This window comes from Phalacrocorax carbo, chromosome 2 (genome assembly GCF_963921805.1).
Source record: "Phalacrocorax carbo chromosome 2, bPhaCar2.1, whole genome shotgun sequence".
Lineage (NCBI taxonomy): Eukaryota > Metazoa > Chordata > Aves > Suliformes > Phalacrocoracidae > Phalacrocorax > Phalacrocorax carbo.
The window spans coordinates 148,203,146-148,223,289 of NC_087514.1; the positions used below are offsets into that span (position 1 = coordinate 148,203,146).

The window sequence follows — 20,144 nt, forward strand, 5'->3', positions numbered from 1 at the left end:
CTTTGCCTGTTCTCTGACATATTTTCTACAAACTCCTGTGTATTTCCTGCACATATAATTTATGTAGGGTATCAGGTACCAGAAATCTTCAATTTGTTTCATTCTACAGTGACACTTTGCAAAGAGTTCCTTGAGAGTTTATAAAGGATGCAAAGGTACAATGCAATTTATTGATGAACACCAAGTATGTCTGTCAATATGGCATCTCTTTTGATGCATGAATATATGTTACTTTTTAAAGGGAAAAATAGATAAAAAGTAACAGAACAAGAATTAACAAATATACTCCTGTTTTAATCTGATTCCATACTACTGAAAGGATTGTGATAAACACTAAAAATAGCAGAAAACAAAAATAAAAGACCGGATTAGACCATGAAAATATAAATAGATATGTTGCTAGTTTGTATTTCTTTAACATATATATATAGCTGTGTCATAAATAAATAATTTTACACAAATACCTCAAACGTTATGATAAAGATGAAGGTTAAGATATTGCAATCAATACTCTCCAGCACAACTTTAAAATAGCCAGTTACCAAAAAATGTACTTTTTTGGTAACTTTTTCAGGCCTCAGGGAAAATAATTAAGCAAACATTATCGATCAGCAGAATGAGAACAAATAACCAGTAAGTGTTCAGCGATCCATGGGACACATGTACATTAAAATGCAATTAGTATATTACATTAATTGTATGAGTAAAGTAACAGACCTTATGCAGTGGAAAAATCTGTGAGGAGTAGAACACACACTTTGAATTTTAAATACCATCCTTTTCCTGTCTGTAAATTTACTATAACTTTAACCACAGAGTGCTGATATTTTATCTAATCAATGAAGATTACCACCTAATTTCTCAAGGTCCAGCTCATGAGGTAATTTGAACAGCTGTAAAAGTTTTCCTCCTTCTTAACAAATAAAGGCATTACACTGCAGAGACAGACCTTTTTAATGAAGGGAAGCAAAAAAAAAAAACTTGAAAAGGATGAAAACTATTGTAACAGATGATAAAATTTTTTCTTAGATAAGAATATGCAGTTTGGATCATTTGGATTATTTTCCTTTGAATTTGTGAGGGAAGAGTGACAAGTGGCGAAGAATTATAGTTTCTTCTGCCTCAAAATCGCCACAGAATTCAGCTCCAGTTCAGTAAAAGACAACTCTGACTAAGAGTCATGTTTGGTCCTATGACTGAAATCTTGGATACGTATGAAGATTTCAAAGAAAAAAGACCCTGTACGGTAAAGAAGTTCTTCACAAAAACCATTTTACATTAACTAGCACCTTTCATGGCAACTACACCAGAATGGACAAAGTTATTAGAAATCTTGGAGTTCTGTGCCCTGTTTGTGTCTCATTACAAAACCAGAGCTTCATGGGCATTTTAGCTATAAACAGTAAATTAAGAAAGTGCAAAGGAAACTCAAATGGATTTAATTTTTATGAAGAATGAAGGAATGAAGGCCACGCGGTCTTTGATGATTTCGTAAGACACATAGATATTTTGGCCACAAGAGGGCTCACATATTTTATAGTTATTTTTTAAAAAATATGAGTATAATAAAATTATAAAAATATACAGGCTAAATTAAAGGCAAATATCTGCTGCCCAGATGGTCACAGTGTCATGAAAAAACAATTTGCATGGTTCTTTAATGAACTATCAGGAAAAGAAGAAGCTAAAATAAGGATGTTCCTATAGTCTATTTAGATCTCACCATTAATTGGCTTTTCACCAAAATTAATCTGTTTCTATGATGTTACAATGATTAGCTATGTACAAAACGACAAATTCATCTCTTATTTAAGCAAGTAATTTTAATGGTCTCTGTTAAAAAAATCCTCCAGTACCTACCTGTTCAGGTAACACAGTGTGTCCTCATTAAAGTAGACCCGGTAAGAATAATAGAATGTTATTTTTCTACAAAGACCTGCATTATTACTGAAAACACTGATAACACTGTCATTATGTTATCAGCGTACTCTATTCTCACCGTTCTCAGATGAGAAGATAACCTGGGGCCTATTTCAGTGAATACTGAACTTAATGAGAAACTATCCATTGACCTTAGAGATATTGTATCAAAGTAAACAAGCATGAAATACAATACAGTTTGCTGTGCAATGGATGTACCTTCATTAAGTTCACCATTTGTAGGATAGGAATTACTGTATTTCCACGCCTTTGATTGGTGTTGCAGAGATAAAAAAATACAGGAAAAGAACTGTCGGAAATACAGCAGAATGTGCAGTTGGTAGGATACTTTGTTCTTTAAAATTTAGAATCAGTCCAGATGGATTTGAAATAAACCTGAAATTCTGAAAAAAAAAATATTGGAAAAAAATAAAAGACAATGTTTACAAGATTAAATAGATTCCATCAGGGCTCCATAAATTTGAAATGAAAGTTTGTCTACATCAGTAGCAAAGATACCACCAAGAAAATTTGGCATCTGCTAGGGCTCTCCTATCCTGCCATTCCAGGCAACACGCACATACAATCTACCTTTGGCTGTAAACCCTACAGTTTCCATGTCTAGTCCCAGAGCTGTCAGACTCCACTTCCTAGGTTCATAGTAGGGATCCTGGAAGCTCTGACAACCCTTGTTAGAATGGAGGCTTCTGAGGTTTTCCACCCTATTTGCATGCTGTTGAGTTCAGTCTTAGTAAATCCTGCGTGCTTCTTCAGACAACGAAGATGCTGAGTGCACTGCATAGGATATGCACTACTGAAATATTTTGCTGCAGGGAGAAAATCATAGACCTAAGATGTGCTGCACGACTTGTCCACACTGATCAGTACTAGTGACCTCCAGAGTGGACTGGTTGCATTCATACTGGGCCAAGTTGGGTGCCATGGGGCACATGTGTGAATTTTAGATATTCTTAGTCTGCAATTTTCTACCTAAAATAGCGCTGGGCTATGTCATGGCATATGAGAGAGGTGTTTTATAGCATGGTGCCAAACACATATGTTGCATGTCCTGAGACGTGGCCTGATGTTATGTGGGCATGCCATCTCAACTGTACTGCCTATAGGGAACAAACCAGCGCAGAGCTGCTCTAGGGTTTTGTCTTGAGGAATTGGTTGCTCTATTCCAAAAAAGAATATGAGTGAAGCAATAAAGACACACTGAGGCTGATAGAGAATGAAGACTGAAGGACAAATGTAGGTATCTACACCATTAAAAATAATTTGTCAGTGTAGATCTGGTTGTCCAAGTGCTTTTTCAATGGGAAAGGTTTATACTACGACCAGCTTTAGACCAAGGACATTAATAGCTTTTCCAAGGTTTTCAGCCTCAGACACAGCTTCATGGCAAATCCCAAGCAGTTGTGCTATAGCTGTCTGACCTAGAATCGCTACAATTCTCAGCCAGTCTCTATGACTCTGAGCAGAGCTTGATGGGAACCTCTGTGTTCTTTTGCTAGAAGTTCATTACATTTGATAATTAGAGGGAATTTGTGGGTTTCGACAATCAGCATTTTCCAGCCAAGATGATTCAGAATATAGAGGAAGATGAAGATTCTAGAAAGGATGGATAGGGGAGAGAAGAAAACTGGCTGAGGAAAAAAGTATGCATAAAGGAGAACTGTGATCACATGAAAACCAGAAGAAAGCACTGTGATTCTGGGATAGAGAAAGTGTAGTGACAGAAAATGGTGACATATGAAACAAGAGAGATGAAAAAGTGTGAAGAGAAGAAGTTAAATCAACACAGAGGCTTCTTAAATGTCTTCAAAGCACATCTTAAAAGTTTTGGTCACTACCTTTCTGTGGTTTGTCTTTTTTGACCTCTATGTTTCTTCAGTTTCTCAGCTTCAGCAGTCAGGGTTCTCTCAGCAGCTTGCGGCTCAGGTGCTACATATGTTATCTGAAAGTAACTAAAAGAGTGTTCATTCACCAACTATGCAAAAAAAATCTACAAAGTGTTGCTCGTACACAGTGCTTTTCTTGGGACAAGTTTTCCTGTTTTGGGCTGTTAGATATTTCCAGTATCCTGTTAAAAATTGAAAGATTTTCGTAACCTAAGCCAGTAGTTCAAAGTCAGCTCAGTTTTTTTTCTTTGTTTCTAAGGGGACTGACATTTAGGCAACATTTTGGCAACTATAATTAAAACAGCACTGTGGATAATTAAATGCGTCTTGTCCTATGCATATGTGTCTGAACCTCATCTTACTGCTACCGATGGTGAAATTGCCCTTGTCCTAAATGGACAAGGAGTCAAGGCTGATCACCATAAAATGTCCATGGCAAAACCAGTAGTTTGTGTTGGTCAAGTGATTAGAACAAAGAATTGAACTCCTGACTCAGACCTAACTCTGATTTAATGATTATGTCTATACTTGGGGTTCAGGAATGCTTCCTAATCTTCGCTTTTGTTGGGATGCCCTGACTCAAACCAGTCCCATGTCAAATGTAAGAGCTAGGAAAATCCGGGTACATGGACTAGAAGGGAGCTGTGGCACATTTCCAGTCCGGGTGATTGGATGGAAGTACAGAGCCCGTATTCTGGTGCCCACAGAGCATCCATGCCATACAACTCAGACATAGTCTGTGTGACTTTGGATCTTCACTCTCCTTTCTGGGAAGCTGATTCCTGTTTCTCTCAGAGAAATGGCATGAGAAATCCTGTAAGGTCCTGGGATAAAGCTGCTGCATAATTGTCTACTACCATTACTTTAGCAATTAAAATGTTAAAGACACAGTAGTTGTGTGAGATCCATAGACTTTAAAAAGGCCTGTATACAAATATTTATATAAAATATATACCTAAATGTATTAGGTTGCAATAATTAAAAGATCACCTTGACAGTAAGTCCTTTCTTCTGTTTTGTAAGATATTTCTGTTTCGTAAGATGTTCCTTTTCCAACTCCCTTTTCTCCTCGGGCATTATCATTTCAGTTTCACTTTGCACTGGCAGATTGGGCATTATAACTTCTTTTTCTTCTACTTGCAGTGGTGAAAACTGTCAAATAAAGTCTAATGAGCACACAAACTTGTTTTAGTTTCCTGTAATACTTTTCTCATTCAGGAAAAGAGAGCACCATTGACTGGGCATGCCATATCAGAAATCTGAAAGAAACTAAGCAACTCAAATCTTCCATTCTCTCTCAGCAGGGTGTCATATATCTAACTTTTCCAACTGTAAATTATATTCTACATGGCACAGAGCAAATCTAAAAAAATGAAGATGAGATGCTTGTTCCATCCTCTCCCCAGCCATCTCCTCTTGCTTCTCCACACCTCACACAAATCCACGTTCTCTCCCCCAAGAGACATTTCATCCCTGTTACATTTCCATAAGTCTCCACACAGACACATTGGACTTGAACCTGGTAGTTCAAATACATTATCCACCCACCCATTTTAACAGAACTTCCAAGCTTTCGGTGGTTTTTTTGTATTAAACCCTGGCCCTACCCAGATGAAGTCATCATTTTGTTTTTTCAGCTGCAGAGACATTCCACTTTCTCTCCAATACACACACCGGTAGCTATGTGGCTAGTTCAGAGGTGTAAACACCAGAGGTAAAGAATAGATAGTATTGCAGAATGACGCCTTTTTAAATAAAGAAAAGTAATTTTATCTATGTACCACGAAAGCTGCAAATGAAATTCACTGTAAATATTAATTATTGCTAAACAACTGCAAAACCAATGGCATGGTGAAATTCTCCTTCCACACATGGATTTTATACTGGTGTAACACCCTAGATTTCAGTAGTGATATAGCGGCGTAGATGGAGAGTTTGTAAAAGCAGATTCAGGCCCATTGCAGCTATACACAAAGTGGGCTAGATCTCAGGCCATGGGATAATGATGCAAAGCATCTCTAAAGCCACAAGATTTAATCCCCAGATGCTTGAAATGTAAGCATAATAGGGCTTCTGTAACCCTTACTGATACCCTCACTGGCTGCTGGGACACGGGAGGGCAGAAAATACCGCACCTAAAGAGGTTCCACAGACTGAAGATCCACAGCTCTTGAGATGGTCTCCTGATGAAGCAGCTGCACTTCCAAACCCCAGTTCAGCATGGCAGTAAAAAAGAAATGAACAACAGTTGCACTTGTACTTCTTGTAACATTTTCTGTGAAAAGATGGTAAAAAACCCCACTTTAAAACTAGTGCTAACAGCAGCAACTTCTTAGGCTTCAACCAGTTCAATTTTAAACATAAAAATTCCTTCCATGATATTTTTCCAGCTCACTCCTTTTCCTCATTGCAAACCATTACCATGTTTCTCATTAGATCACTGTAACACCTTCTGTGCTTTGATATTCTTTCTGCTTTGTTTTTATGTGCTCCTCTGAAATCGCTGTCATCACATGTATCTCTCAAAACTATGGTCTTCCTGGCTGAAAAAAGAGCAAGCCTCTTTCTGAATGTGGAAAGCAACAGTAAACTGGATTAAAATTCAACTTTTGAAGACAAATGAGACTCCTGACCCTTTTCAAGAGCATCTCCAGCTGATTGAAGCTGAACCCTAATACAGAAGGAATCTTGATCCATCTCTTGATCAGAAGAGTCCTTGTTATCTAAACTGTATTTTATAGCCTTCAGCTTTGTAGCCTCAGGTAGGCCTAATTAAGAATTTATTCAGATTTATACATAAAACAGATAAGAAACACTAAACACGAATGTAACATCCATTAGGACTTAAATGCATTGAAATTTTTTCTTTTCAAAAGTTGGAAATGTATAATTCTATGTATTTATTACTGTCACTCATTCAACTCATCACTGAATGGTGGACTAAATTTTATATTTTCTTTAAGCTGGCTGAAACTAATGAAACAAACTTCTGCTCCCTATTGATCTACCCAATGAAATCTGGGTGAAGGCTAAGAAACTATTGCTTTCTTCCTTCCATTTAGTTTAAGGTGTGCCTTGCTTTTTTTTACATTAATGTTGTTCAGAGTAGGAGACCAGGACACCCCATAACCATAAGCCTACTGAATATTCTCCGCTCTGAGCTTCATCTCCCAACAACCACCCTTGTACATATGCATGGTCTCTGGACTGCCTCAACACAGGACCATCTGTCATGATTGCATGGTGCCTCTCCACAACTGGGTCGGATCCTCGCCTGAGGGCATTAGGTTCCAGACAATGCTGGTTTAGATGAACAGTTTGGTTAACACTACAAGGGCCATCTGTTCTACAGGAAATCCTTTCTCTGTGTCATTAATGAAGTGTTCCCAGCACATAACTATATATTTGTCACCTTATGTAAGCTTTTATGTAACAAGAATTATGAGGGCATGTTATTTGCAAATGAATAGTTTGCAAAAATACCAAACTTCATCACTTAAGTTTGTTTGATGCATCTGTTAGTACAGATGAAAACTAACTATGTATTTGACAGAGGAAGTTATTACTTAGCTAGCGTTTCAGCATGGTTACAACACCTTAGTACCTCAGGCGATGTAAAAGAACCTCGCTCTAAACCTTGCAAATAGAGTCTATTGCCTCCTGAACAGGATTCAAAAATTTAACTGGGGTAAGGAAGTTGAGCTCCTCTGTAGCATAGATTATATGCTGCATATTAGCATGGTTATTATATGAACTATATTTCAGGGAAGAACTTTAATATATTTCAGATATGTAATCAAATGCATAATTAATTTTTAGCAAATTAAGCATGTCCAGAATCTAATAACTAAAGCTTTTCATGTTCAGTAAGTTTTTCATCCACTGTTCAAACACACTTAGCTTTCAGACACTGGAACTGTAATTTACTGAGTAGGAAAGAGCATTCTGCAGCTTGTCTTTTGGCAACGTCTCCCCCTCCTCCCAATCTCATTTTCATCTTAAAAGGTCAAAGTTTGAAATACAACATAGCCTACTTATCTGAGTACAAAAAGCTACTTATAGCTATATTGCTAAAAATTACTAACTATTGCGTTTCAAAATATGATTAGGTATCACCCTGGACAAGACTTCTAGTTGCCTAAAAGGTTCTAGACCTAAACACTGTTGGCTGAACAGCCACAGTGGCCTGGAGATGGATGAAGACGCAATGGGTTCACAGACTTGCTCAGAGGGCTTGACGGATTTTCGTTTTTTGCCTAATGTAGAAGAGAGAAATATCAGACACATTGACCTGACTGAGAATCTTCAATTTTGGGGAATTTCAGGAGTACTCTTTCCTCTTTCTTAAGTCCTGAAATTACAATTACTTGAGCCATTTAAAACAAAAATCTAGAACCTTAAGATTTGTGTGCAAGCCGAAGACTGCTGTCCTCATTTTTAGATACATTTATAGCTTCCGTTACTTGCATTACAAGTGGCATCAAAATGGTTTTATAAATGTCTGTGAAGATCATGTATAAAATTCACTCTTTTTAGTCTACTTAAGTTCTGAAAGATTTGGCAAGCTTGAATGAGCCTCAACAGTATTAATAGGACAGATTTAAACACTAATAAATGTTTTTTCCCATTAATTATGGCACCATTATAGGGATTTTCAATAACAAGGAGTAAATTTTGAAGAATACAAATAGTAAGGAAAAAAAACATTCAGCCTGTACTAAATATTAGGAATTAAGGGTTGAATTTAGGGACATTAGAAAACAGAAAGAAACTGAGAAATGGAACTACAAATAACAGACATAAGGCTATGAAAAAAATTTCAGGGGAATTGTGTCAGCCCTATTACCTGTGACACTCTTTCTGCTCTACTATTATACCCTTACCATCGTGATATCACTTGGATATGAATTATTTGCTCTAAATTAAGACAATAATAAAAAGCATTCAATAAGAAAAAACCTCCCCTTTGACAGAATTAGCTAGAATAATCTCTGGCTGGACTCGATGATCTTAAAGGTTTTTTCCAACCTAAATGATTCTACGATTATATGATTCTAATATACTTATCTATCTCTGGAGCTAGTATTTATCTGTGATAATTGCTAATTCTTCTTGCATATATACCGTGTTTTATCAACAGTGCAGTATGCAGTCATCAGCTGAAACAGAGTATAAACAGATATCCTATTATTTTCAGAATCTTCAAAATGGATTTTCCAGTGTAAATATAATCCCTATCTAGATACATAAAAATTTCTAGAGGTGAATGCAGGTGTCCCCTGCTCTATCTACAAAACAAAATTACACAACCAAATCTGCTACAGTACAAACACTGAGCAAAATATCAGCTAACACTGTATGTGTACTTAATAGTAATTGAAAAGTAATTGAACTTTATTGAATGTGCTATTGTGGCTTCAAACCCACATTCAAAAATTAAAAGACTGTTCAGCAGAACTGTGCCAATATCATTTAGTGTTGTACTCATTGACAGCAGATTATATCTTGAAAGCACGTCAGGTCATGCCAAAGTCTACATGGTTTCTGGGAGACACCATCCTCCCAGGACTGTAGAGCTATGGGCAGGGCGTCAGGTTAGGCCTGGACATCCCCACATCCCCCTCGTGATGGCTGCTGGGGAGTGGCCAGGTCTGGGCTGAAGGGAATAAACGCACTTTGCTCTCTTTAGAAGGGTACGTGGAAGAGGAGGATTCATGTACTCTCTTGCAGGATCAATACAGCATTGATCAATATCAATACAAAACCATGCAGCTCTGATAAACGAATTTTTGATTCACCAGGTTAAAATGCTATTATCTCTGACGTGTTTTAAAGCACAATAGCAATTAGGAAGGTTGTAGGCACTAGAAAGAACCACAGTATGAGTACCAGTAAAAACATAATGGAGCTATGGTTGTTATGGGTGGGATATTCTTAGAAATTCAGCTAACAGGAAAAAAGATAGTGAAATAGCAGCAGTAAAGTGGTCAAAAAATATTGTACAGCCATGGATAAAGACAGATAGAACAGGAGAATCAGGCATTAAAGGAACACAGAAAAATGTTAGCAGTATTTCAAATTCCTCAAAACACTTCTGACAAGAGAAAAACTAGGCCAGGTCATTTTAAAGGTGAAACTATGATAAAGTGCTCCTTTGGTTCCTCGGGTATATTCAGACAGGTACAAACTTGGTCGGTGCATAGTGCTTTTTTGACATATTTATAACAGAAAAATCACAAAATACTAAGTCACAATCACAAAATACTAAAAGATGCAAGAGGAAAAAAGCATTTGCAGTCACAAAATTTATACCTGATAGAATACTGGAAAAACAGAAATTCTTATTTTATCAAATTGTACTAGAATAAAAGATGAGATGTAAAGAATGGTTCATCCACAAAAGTTAAGTGCTATTTTTTTTATATAAGCTGGAATTTTATTTTACCTTTTGAGTTTCATATCTTTCCTTTCCTGCAACTGGCCACGTCACCTTTAGCCTAAAGCTCTGCTCTTTTCAAACAGACCAGCCCAACACTGGAAAGGTTTGCTGGAAAAACTAACAACCCTTCAGTAAAAGTCTAGACATGCATAAACACTTGAATATGGGCTTTTTGAGTACAGAAGTGATGTAACTATTGATTGATGTCACTATTTGAGTACAGAAGTGATGTAACTATTGCCTACAGCTCTTTATCCCCTATACCACTCAACATCACAGCTATATGAGCCAAGCTACATGGTGAAGACCTAGTTTTCAACCCCTGCCTAATCTTTAGGGGGTAGGATGCACATCTTTAAGACCAGGGAAAATTCTGTAGCAAGACAATTCTCATAGTATCTAAGCATCTTTTTTGGCTTTGAAGAAAAATATCCTCCTGCTTGAGGAAGACAAAGGACAGAAAAAGGTTTTCAAAGTAATGTGGAGGCTGATTTTCTGTCGAAATGTTACATTGTTGCTACTGAGATTGAAATTTTATGTTATTGCTGCTGAGATTTTACTGTATGATTAAAGCATTTGGGCAAGTAGACATCTGGGGAAGTGTTAAAGTAGTACTTAAATGATACTGAATCCATTAAGCATGAATATAAATCAAATGCTTCACTAAAGGATATTCTTCTATGCCTGTAATACTTTGAGCCCTAAGTCTAAGTAACAAATAGATAATTACCAACAATATACCAATTTTTTGTTTTAATACAATCAAATTTCACTTGCGAACATCACACATATTTCAACTAACGTAGATGTGCTCCAGTTCAGTTTATCTCAGCATATGGCTTGTTCTCACCAGATGCCATAGATTTCCAAATCTAGCTATGATTAATAGGATATGTCAAATAACTGTTGAAGGAAATCCAGCTTCAAAAAGTCAGGCTGATTAATACATTGATTTAGATATTAACTTCTAAACATTGACTTTTTTTTCCTATTATTTGAAGTTTTAGGAAGATCAGGATTATCAACAACCTTTACTCAAATAAAGGCATTGTGAAACCTAAAGTAAATCTAACTTTAAGACTAATGAGACAATTAAAAATCCTCTGTTCTTATAATGGTTCACTACATTCATTCTGTATTATTAAAATATTCTGCAAAAGGTAAAGGGTGTCCACAAATACATATATATACATTTTCCCAGGAATTATTTTCCGAAAATGTTTAAAATATAATCCATAGCAAAAAAGAAATCCAAACAGTGTAACTTTCCTCACAGCTTTGGTAAGTGACAGGATGTAGTAGTAGGTGCAGATGATAAATTACATTTTTATTTGATTATGGTCACATTCAGCAACCTCATAGTAGAAAAATAGTTCAAACAACTAACGGAAATTGGTTATAGATTCGTAAGTGTCTATCATTCTTACAAAGGAGGAAAGCACATTTTTTAAAGGAAAACCTTCAAATCCTATTAAAATGTTAAAAGGTTTTTCCTTATTACTTGTACATTTTTCTACTTAAAGGATTCAAAAGATGGCAAGTGTGCAGAAGGACTTACAAAAGTAAGTCTTTGGGAAGGAAAGATGACTTATGTAAAGCGGATCACACTTTCTCTCTTTCTCTCTGTAAATCAAAGTGGTTTTGATCATTCAGCATGAAAAAAAGAAAGCATAAATGGAGAGTTACTCCCCAAACATCAAGAATAACACAAAGACATAACTTTTTAATAAAATGAGTTAGGCCACTGCCACTGGAATCCTCTCCGATGACATTTCAAATGAAACTAGAGTTTCATGAAGGACAAACAAATTGCTTGAATGAGCTCCTCTGTGGAGTTAGTACCTTTACTTGACCATGGGCATATTTTAAAGTGTTTGGGAGACAGATGTCTTTAGGCTTCTGAAAATTACACTAAGCATTAAACCATTTAAAAATCTAGTTATGTATATATTTACAGACAATACAGATATTGGGATATTACAAACCCCAATAAAATTTCTTGTTTTGCAATACTCTTTACTTTCACCTATTTATTTATGTTCATATAATCTATATATTTATATTAATATATATTTATGATCCATATATTATTGTTCCTTGAATGTTGGGACAAATTAAGTGCATATGTTTGCAAGAATAAGCAATCATACCTCATATCAGGTATAACATATAGAGGACATAACATATAGAGGTATAACATAACTGGAGGACCTCGACCTCCATGGTAGGTATTGTGGTAATTTCTCAGAGGCCTCCCAATTTAGGACGTAGATACTTAGGATTTTCCTGCTGCTTACTAACTCAGCTGCCAGCTTTACCCAAATGCCCTACCAGCATTTTAAATTCTGCTTCTATTTCCACAGGCCCTTCAGGATCACATCTTTCTTAGTTAATCTTGACGAAGTAGAGGAAATACTTTTCACACATGGATAAACATGATTCCCAGCTTAAGCTTCAGAAATAAAAGTTTATTCAGTACCTGGACTACCTTTTTAAAACTTGCTGTGTGAAGACACTGCCCTAGCACAGAAAGCTCTTGGTCTTCTGCAATACTATGGCGTGTGTTTAAGGTAGAATTTGTGCTGCTTTTGGTCTTGAAATATGTAAGTATTATGTTAAATGGGAAGAATCCCAGTTTTCCGTCCCTGTGCTTCATGCCATTGTATTTTTTGTACAGCATTGCTGCCTGTGGACAAAACTAGGATCTGGGTCTAATGTTCAAATGTTTTTCAGTATTTTTATCTATCTCTAAGGTACAATGCTAATAAAGGGATTTCTTCCACCAGATTCCTACCTCGTCAGTTGAACTGCTTTCAGCCAGACAAACCCTGTGCTATGCTAACCCACTAATTATAGCTGTCAAACATCATGCCCTGTGATCTGCCATGTTCCTTCTCTCTAGATTAAAGGACAGGGAACCGCGAGTACATGTTTTAGTTTGAAGGGGTAGTGAGTAGAAGATAAGGACAAAGTCTAGTAGTGGCGTTACTATATCTGGATTACATGGAGGAAAAAAAGACTGTTTAAGTGTGTTGCAATGGTAGTAGTTACTACTGCAGTATAAGGAAAGTATTTCATTACTCAGTTAAAACTCAAACACAGGTTTAAGAGAAACCAGTGGAAAAAGACGAACTAGACTAAGACAAAACAGAGGTATGACACAAGCAGAGCACTTTGCGATCTTAGCTAACAAAGTCTATCTATAGTTTACTTAGGAAATAAAGATAATTGCATACTTTTTTCTGTGCCACACCCAGGACACTGCACTTTTGTCTCAGTTTCTTCTTTTTTCTCCTTCTGTTGTGAAAAGGAACCACCAAGAAATATGTACAAAACTATAGGCATAAACTTTTTTGAAAAGTCTAATATTAACCCAGAACTATAGTTTATTGAAAAATTGTATTAAAAGGAGAAAATAAGGGTTCATCTGTAAATGGCATATTCAAAAGGCATACAACTTTTTGCAGATTTAAAGCTAATTGTATCAGCACTTTGATCTATGACAGTGAAAAACTGTCTTTCAGTTCACCATCCGGGGACATAATAACTAGAGAGAAAAATACTTACACTTTTTCTTTGAAAACTCTGTCGGAAAGCTGGGACTGTCAACAACATTAGAAAGTGACAGCAACTCCTTGGCTTGTACTGAGCTGTAACAAAGCCAGTCGTTTCTGTGTTACGGCTCAGCATTGCTCATAAATTTGTACTACCCAAACGACAGGAAAGCAAAAGTGTTGTTTACACACAATGAAATGAAACCGAATATTGACAGAATCATTAAAGATGACAAAAGGTGAACATTTAATCAATTGACATTTTTCCCCCTAATATTTATTCCAGGATTTTACTATTGATTCAGTTCTGGGTACTTGATCCTGTTCTGTAATTGCTTATTTTCATCTAGAATTGTTACATTTTCCAAGATTTTACCTACTAGGAAATGTAATTCTGTATCACTCACATTTTAATTCTTTGTAATAGAGTCAAAATATGCAGAACTGTATTGTAATACAGAAAATACTGTATTTATGTAACAATCTTCATGAAATTGCTTTAAAAACTTGTTAAAACTTAGAGAAGATTTTTGACAGCATAAATGCCTATTCCAATCATATGTCGTAGGATTTTTACTTTCAGACTCAACCTTATTTACAAATTACTTTTTGCAATGTGTTCACTTTTCTTTCTCTTGAGCTCTATGTACTCTGTGAGTGTTTTTATTCTCTTGCTTGTCCATCTCTCATTTCCACATTTGTATGCACTTAGGGTATCAACAAGAAGTCTCAATGAGCAAAGCGTTTAAGTTCTTACCGAGTCTACTCCTTCCTTGCTGTTTCCCAGAGGATAAGCTTTCCAATTTTAATGCTATTTCCCAAGTCACTGTGCACATTACGGCTCTGACTTATCTGACTTAACTACATTATGCTATATTTCTTTCATGTTTAATACTCATTTGTTTGATAATACGCCATCAAAAGATAAGGCCACAAAAAAAGTTGCATGTTAAATACTTAGGTATTGCAGATTAGTCAAGGTATCTTCGCCACGTTTCACAGTAAATCACAAGGCATACTCTGTATTTTGGGGCACTAAAAGACTTTAGAACCCGCCTCAAAAATATGTTCTAGATGTTTGGCAACTGTGTGCTTAATTTTAGAATTAGGAGGAGAGAGAAGAGTGAGGCCAGATCTCACTCAGCAGCCTTTGCAAAGGTTGGACTCCTGTGTACTCATTTGTTTTGAACTCAGACTATTACTACATCTGCACAAAGAATGGTTTTCCCAGTTCATCCACAAAAAACCCTTAGATGAAGCATTTCTAGGTAAAAATTAGAACTAATTCCGAAATAATAATAATAATGAAAAGAAGTAAAAATGTCTAATAATATTTTTTAAAAATTAATTTTATTTTGAAAACCCCTTTTTTCTCCTGAATTAATAAAAGCTTTCTAATGTCTAGATTTTTAAATATACATTAAGACATTAAGGTTATATCAAACCTGACTACTTAGGCTTTGATGCTAAAGGCCCCACTGGGATTTCCAGAATTACCACAACTCAATTTGTTGTTCCTATATGTTTCTGTATATTCTAAAAATGATGTTTCTAGGTGCCTCAGCTATGATCCAGAAGTCTGTCTAAGTTGTTTTCATGTTACATATCAGTTCAGAAATAGGCTATGAAGCCAAATCAATCCTCAGTTATATCATCTTACAATAATGCTTACAAATGCTTTTGGTAAAGATACAAACCAGACTAATTTTTAGCATTAGCCAGCATTCTCTGCTGGCACATTCTTATCCCAGAAGATTCTCCTTGAAAGAGCAAAGTCTATACCCTGGCCTAAATTTAGAAAATAAAATTTTAAAACCTTTTATTTATAATTTCCTAATTCCAATACAGTCCTGCTTACATCTTCAGGTTAAAGAAATTTTGTTAAAATACGATAAGAATTATAAACCATTTTCATTATGAAGGTGCTTATTAAAATTTATTTACTAGGCAACTTATTTTTAGTGGTTTTTTTTAACCCTCACAAACAGATTTGAAAGACCTACTCTATAATTTTTTTTCCTCTAATTTTCAAAAAATGCAGTCCTGCAGTCCTTACCCAGACTCACTGAAACTGAAAACTGAGTAAGTACTGCAGGATTGGCCCCCTATTAAAAAAGCCCAAGACACATGGTGCTGAGATTAACAAAACAAAGTAAAGCAGCTATGACTTGGCACAAAGTTTGACAAGCTGCAGAAAAGCAAATGTTTAAATAACTGAAGTGGTACTGATTTTCTATTCACAACCTTTTCTCTTCTAAACAGTATCATATTCTTTTCCAGCACATTTAGATTGCAAGTCAAGCTGTGTTTTATTTTTTATTATAATAAACCCAGTCAGTTTACTGTAACAAAGACATACTAGTGGTGATCAGTGTGAAAGCCAGTACGAAATCAGGCTAGGGGGAAAAAGAAAGTCAAATGGTAAAATAAAGGACCAGCCGTCTGGAAAGTTCCTGGATCATGTAAAAAGAAAATAAAAGGCAGTGTTCTTATGAGACTAATGCAGAATACAAAAATATTTTAAGACAAAACTCTGTATCGTTGCCTATGACATTTGTAAACAGCAGCAGCAAATCTTTTCAAATAATGTTGCATTTATTAAATATTTTCCAAGCCCTCCTAGAAAAAAGTAGTAGCTTTTTGAAAAAGATATCTCTAGTAGTATTGTTTACATCTGTTTCTCTCAAAATACATTGAGAACAAAAAAAAACCCTGTAAAGTACTTTTGCTATATTTTTTTTCACTTGTAAAACAACTTCCTTAATTAAAAAATAAGTTTATTCAATCTATGGGATATTAAAAAGGTTTTGCATATTTTATTAGTTTTGCAATAAATGATGTTTTACAAAAAATAATGTATACATAAATATCTTACCATATTTTTAAACTAATGGTCTTTCATTCGCAAATCTTGCCTTCATTCACTCTTGAATTTCATTCAACTGAAAAACAAACATGTGATAATATTGGATTTCATACTACAAACAGGCATAATTGTCTAAAAATCCTTTTTAAGTCCAGTTTTTCTGATCAAGAGTCTACATGTGGACATACAGATATTTTTGTATTATAACTGGTAACAGACATCTTCACTTAGAGCTAGATACTTTTATGTGGAGTTTAATAATGTCACAAGTCTCACATATGAAGTTTTTTTGACATAAGCAGACTGTGATATCACAGGAGGTAGGAAGATGATGAAAACATTAGAAACAGACTTCAGTGACTTAAACTCTCAGAAATGTGGATATTTGTGGAAACCTGTCAGAGTCAAACAGCAGCGGCAGTTTGGAAACAGGGGCAATTCCACTGTTTTGTTGTAAATTTGCAGGAAGATCAGCAGACGTCTATATCATCTGCAGCAAGCTCCAACGTATCCTCGTGAGACAAACATTGTCAGGCACATTACACATCTAGTCTCACCGAGGACAAAGGACTGTGCCTAAAGAGCAATTCAAGCAGAATTCTTCAGAAGTTCCAGAGTCAAACTCCCTTGGGCAGTTACACTGCAAGGCAAAGCTTCCTTGGCTCTGCCGGGTTGGAGCTGCCTGGGACTTCTGTCAGAGCTACTGCCACTTGGCACATGGAAGCTAAACATCTATATCTCTCAGTGTCACCAGGAGCAGAGTTTGTTACTCACCATATTTGCATTGAGAACAAATTTAAAACCAGTCAATGTTGAGTACAACACTGACATCAATTTTCTTTCATAAAAATGGAGAATCGCTCCCCTTCAGCATAATAACCTAGAAGCTAGAATGCTCTGCCACAAATCAGGGCAGCTGACATTGTATGCCGCTGGGAGTTTTATGGGGCTTGATTACAATATCCCAAGTCATGGAAAAGTAGCCTAACTACTCCTCTATGATGAGAATAAGCCACCAGTTCTGTTCAAGCTGTGCCATTGGACACAAAGAATATGAAATTCATGAGACTAGATACAGAATACTCATGCATGAGCTTGACGACATACCAAAGCTGTGACTACATGAGAAAGGGACAGCCTTGTGCTTTGACTTGTTAGATCATTTATGCATTTGACATTAAAGTATGAATTACAAGAAAACAATAAACAAAACACCCCCCCACTGCCCCTCCCCCCTAAACCCCAAGAAAATTACCCAGCAAAAATCCAAAGAAAGAAAGAACAAATCTATAGAAAAGTCCCTTCCTTTATGCTGAGTATCCTAACACGTAGCCTGGAGATTATGGCTCTTCTGTGCTCGCTCTCCCTGAATCCAGCTTTAAAGAGAACATTTTCCCACCAGAACACAGCATAAACTAGCAGTTAAGTCATTGGTATATGGAGCTATGGGTTCAAAGGTCCTCAAGGTCATCAAGGATCAGAACCCTCGGCAAGTGCTCCAGTCCTTATGAAAAACTCAGTCCTTGCCATCTCTTATGATGCTTTGAGAAAAATCAGAGAGTGACCACAGCTAGTGCACAGCTTGGCCGCCTGGCCGCAGGAGGAAGATCCAGACTCCAAGTGCCATCTACAAGAGATCAATCAGTAATTTCTAGCTGGTCCAGGTAAGAGACTGTGCTTCCAACATGTTTCATCATCACTTATTACTGACTGTGTCTGCTCTGAATCCCATTTTTAAGCGTTAACTTTTCTTTATGCAGTGTATATCAGATACTGGCATCTGTATCTACTTTTTGAACTAAATTTCTAGAATAAAATGTCCAACTGCTGGGCACTACAGCAGTGTGTGCCTTCACGGGCAGCTCCTCTTTTTAAAGATCAAAGCTTTTTAACCAAAGAAGATTTTATGTACTTTCTGGCCATTGAGATAACATCTTTGAATGTGATATGCAAAAGAGGGGGCGGGGGGAAGTCAGAAACTTCAATCAATGTAGTCAAACTTTTAGACTTGTAGTTTTTCTTTCAGGAATGGAAATATAATTAGATTCATTATCAGAGTTGTAATGGGAAGTGAAGGACTGCTCCAAAGATTTCTCACAGCACTTCAGTTTTACAGTTTAGCTCACCTGACCGCCTGCGCAGTGACCGAGAAGGGCTGCCTGCCCGGGTAGCTGTACTGGAAGCAGTTTGGGAGGAAGGCGTGTGACCCATTTTTACACAAATATAGCACTTCCATATCATGTGAGAGGCATTCAGAAAAGAGTTCCTATGCTGCTGCTTAAATGCACAGACTGAGGTCGTATCTATAGGAAGATACTAGATGTAAGACAATGTCCTCCATTGGATGGAGATGAAGGGAAGGAAAGGAAAACATAGAGTAAGTTTCAGGATTAATTTCCTGTGACTGAAAGGATGAACAAAATGTACTATTAAAAATGTCCTTTGGACTTTGCAAATGAACTAAGAAGAAATGTTCACTTTAGGAACAGATGACTGGCCCTTTCTTTCCAGCATAATGAGACTTCAAACCTAAGTGGGATTCCTGAGCACTGTCAGACCTAGATAGAAAAAGAGAAAAACTAGCAGGAGGCACATCCCTTCTTTGACAGAGTAGTGCATCAGCAGACCAATTAATATTCAACTTCTGATTTTGGATTTCATGTACAGAATCCTAATGAACTTACCCTTCCAATACTCCTGTACAGGTAAGTAGGCATCACTATTTTCAGAGTGGGAAACTTGGTCATAGAAGAGAGGTTCATCTAAGGTCACCAGGAACGGCAATGAAAGCGATGATTTTAGAAATCCAGTCCTTCAGTTCCCAAAAAATATATAAAAAAATTATGAATTTGCATGAGAATTTAGTAATCATGGAATTAGCATATAGAAGTATCACTATCTCCCTTACATTTCACCACAAGGAAGTGAACTATCTACTGAACATTTTGGAAATGTTTCACAGAAGGAATGTTTGTTATAGGAAGAAGTTCTGTGCCTACTTCTTAATTTTCAGAATGAGAACTATATGCTGTAGAAAAAAAGTCCTTTGAGAGCTACCACAAGAGAAGCAGCCCTCTGGAAAGATATCTAGATGTTATACTGGGAGAACACTGAGAGCTGTCAACTTTTTATTGAGATCACTTATTAATTAACAAACGCTGTCACTGGAAGGTTCTTTTAAAAAGTTGACATTTATACCTTGTTCAGCTATTGTTTTACTCAGATAGCATATAAATAATAGTTCACACATATTAACAGCTCTACCCCAGAATATTTAGTGGAATAATGGAATACTTAACAAGTCACAGGTTATACAAAATAACCATTTTCTTTTTTGAGGTTACTAGCTATTCACCTACACAAATCTTCTTTCTCTGCCTTCAAAAGCTTACTGAATGTGTACTTTTTTTCTTAAAGTATTCAGAATTTTCACTGTTTTAACATTATGAAATATGACAGGA

The 20,144-nt window shown here is 36.2% G+C and overlaps 1 long non-coding RNA gene across 1 annotated transcript; it reads right to left on the minus strand.

Moving 5' to 3' along the window:
- Window positions 1-3,581: 3,581 nt before the first annotated feature.
- LOC135311755 (uncharacterized) lies at window positions 3,582-16,760 on the minus strand. The gene is made up of 4 exons (XR_010371339.1): window positions 16,693-16,760; window positions 5,960-6,099; window positions 4,815-4,976; window positions 3,582-3,880 (listed from the first exon to the last, which is right to left on the minus strand). It is a non-coding gene; the product is annotated as an uncharacterized LOC135311755 (long non-coding RNA).
- Between the last annotated feature and the right edge of the window lie 3,384 nt (window positions 16,761-20,144).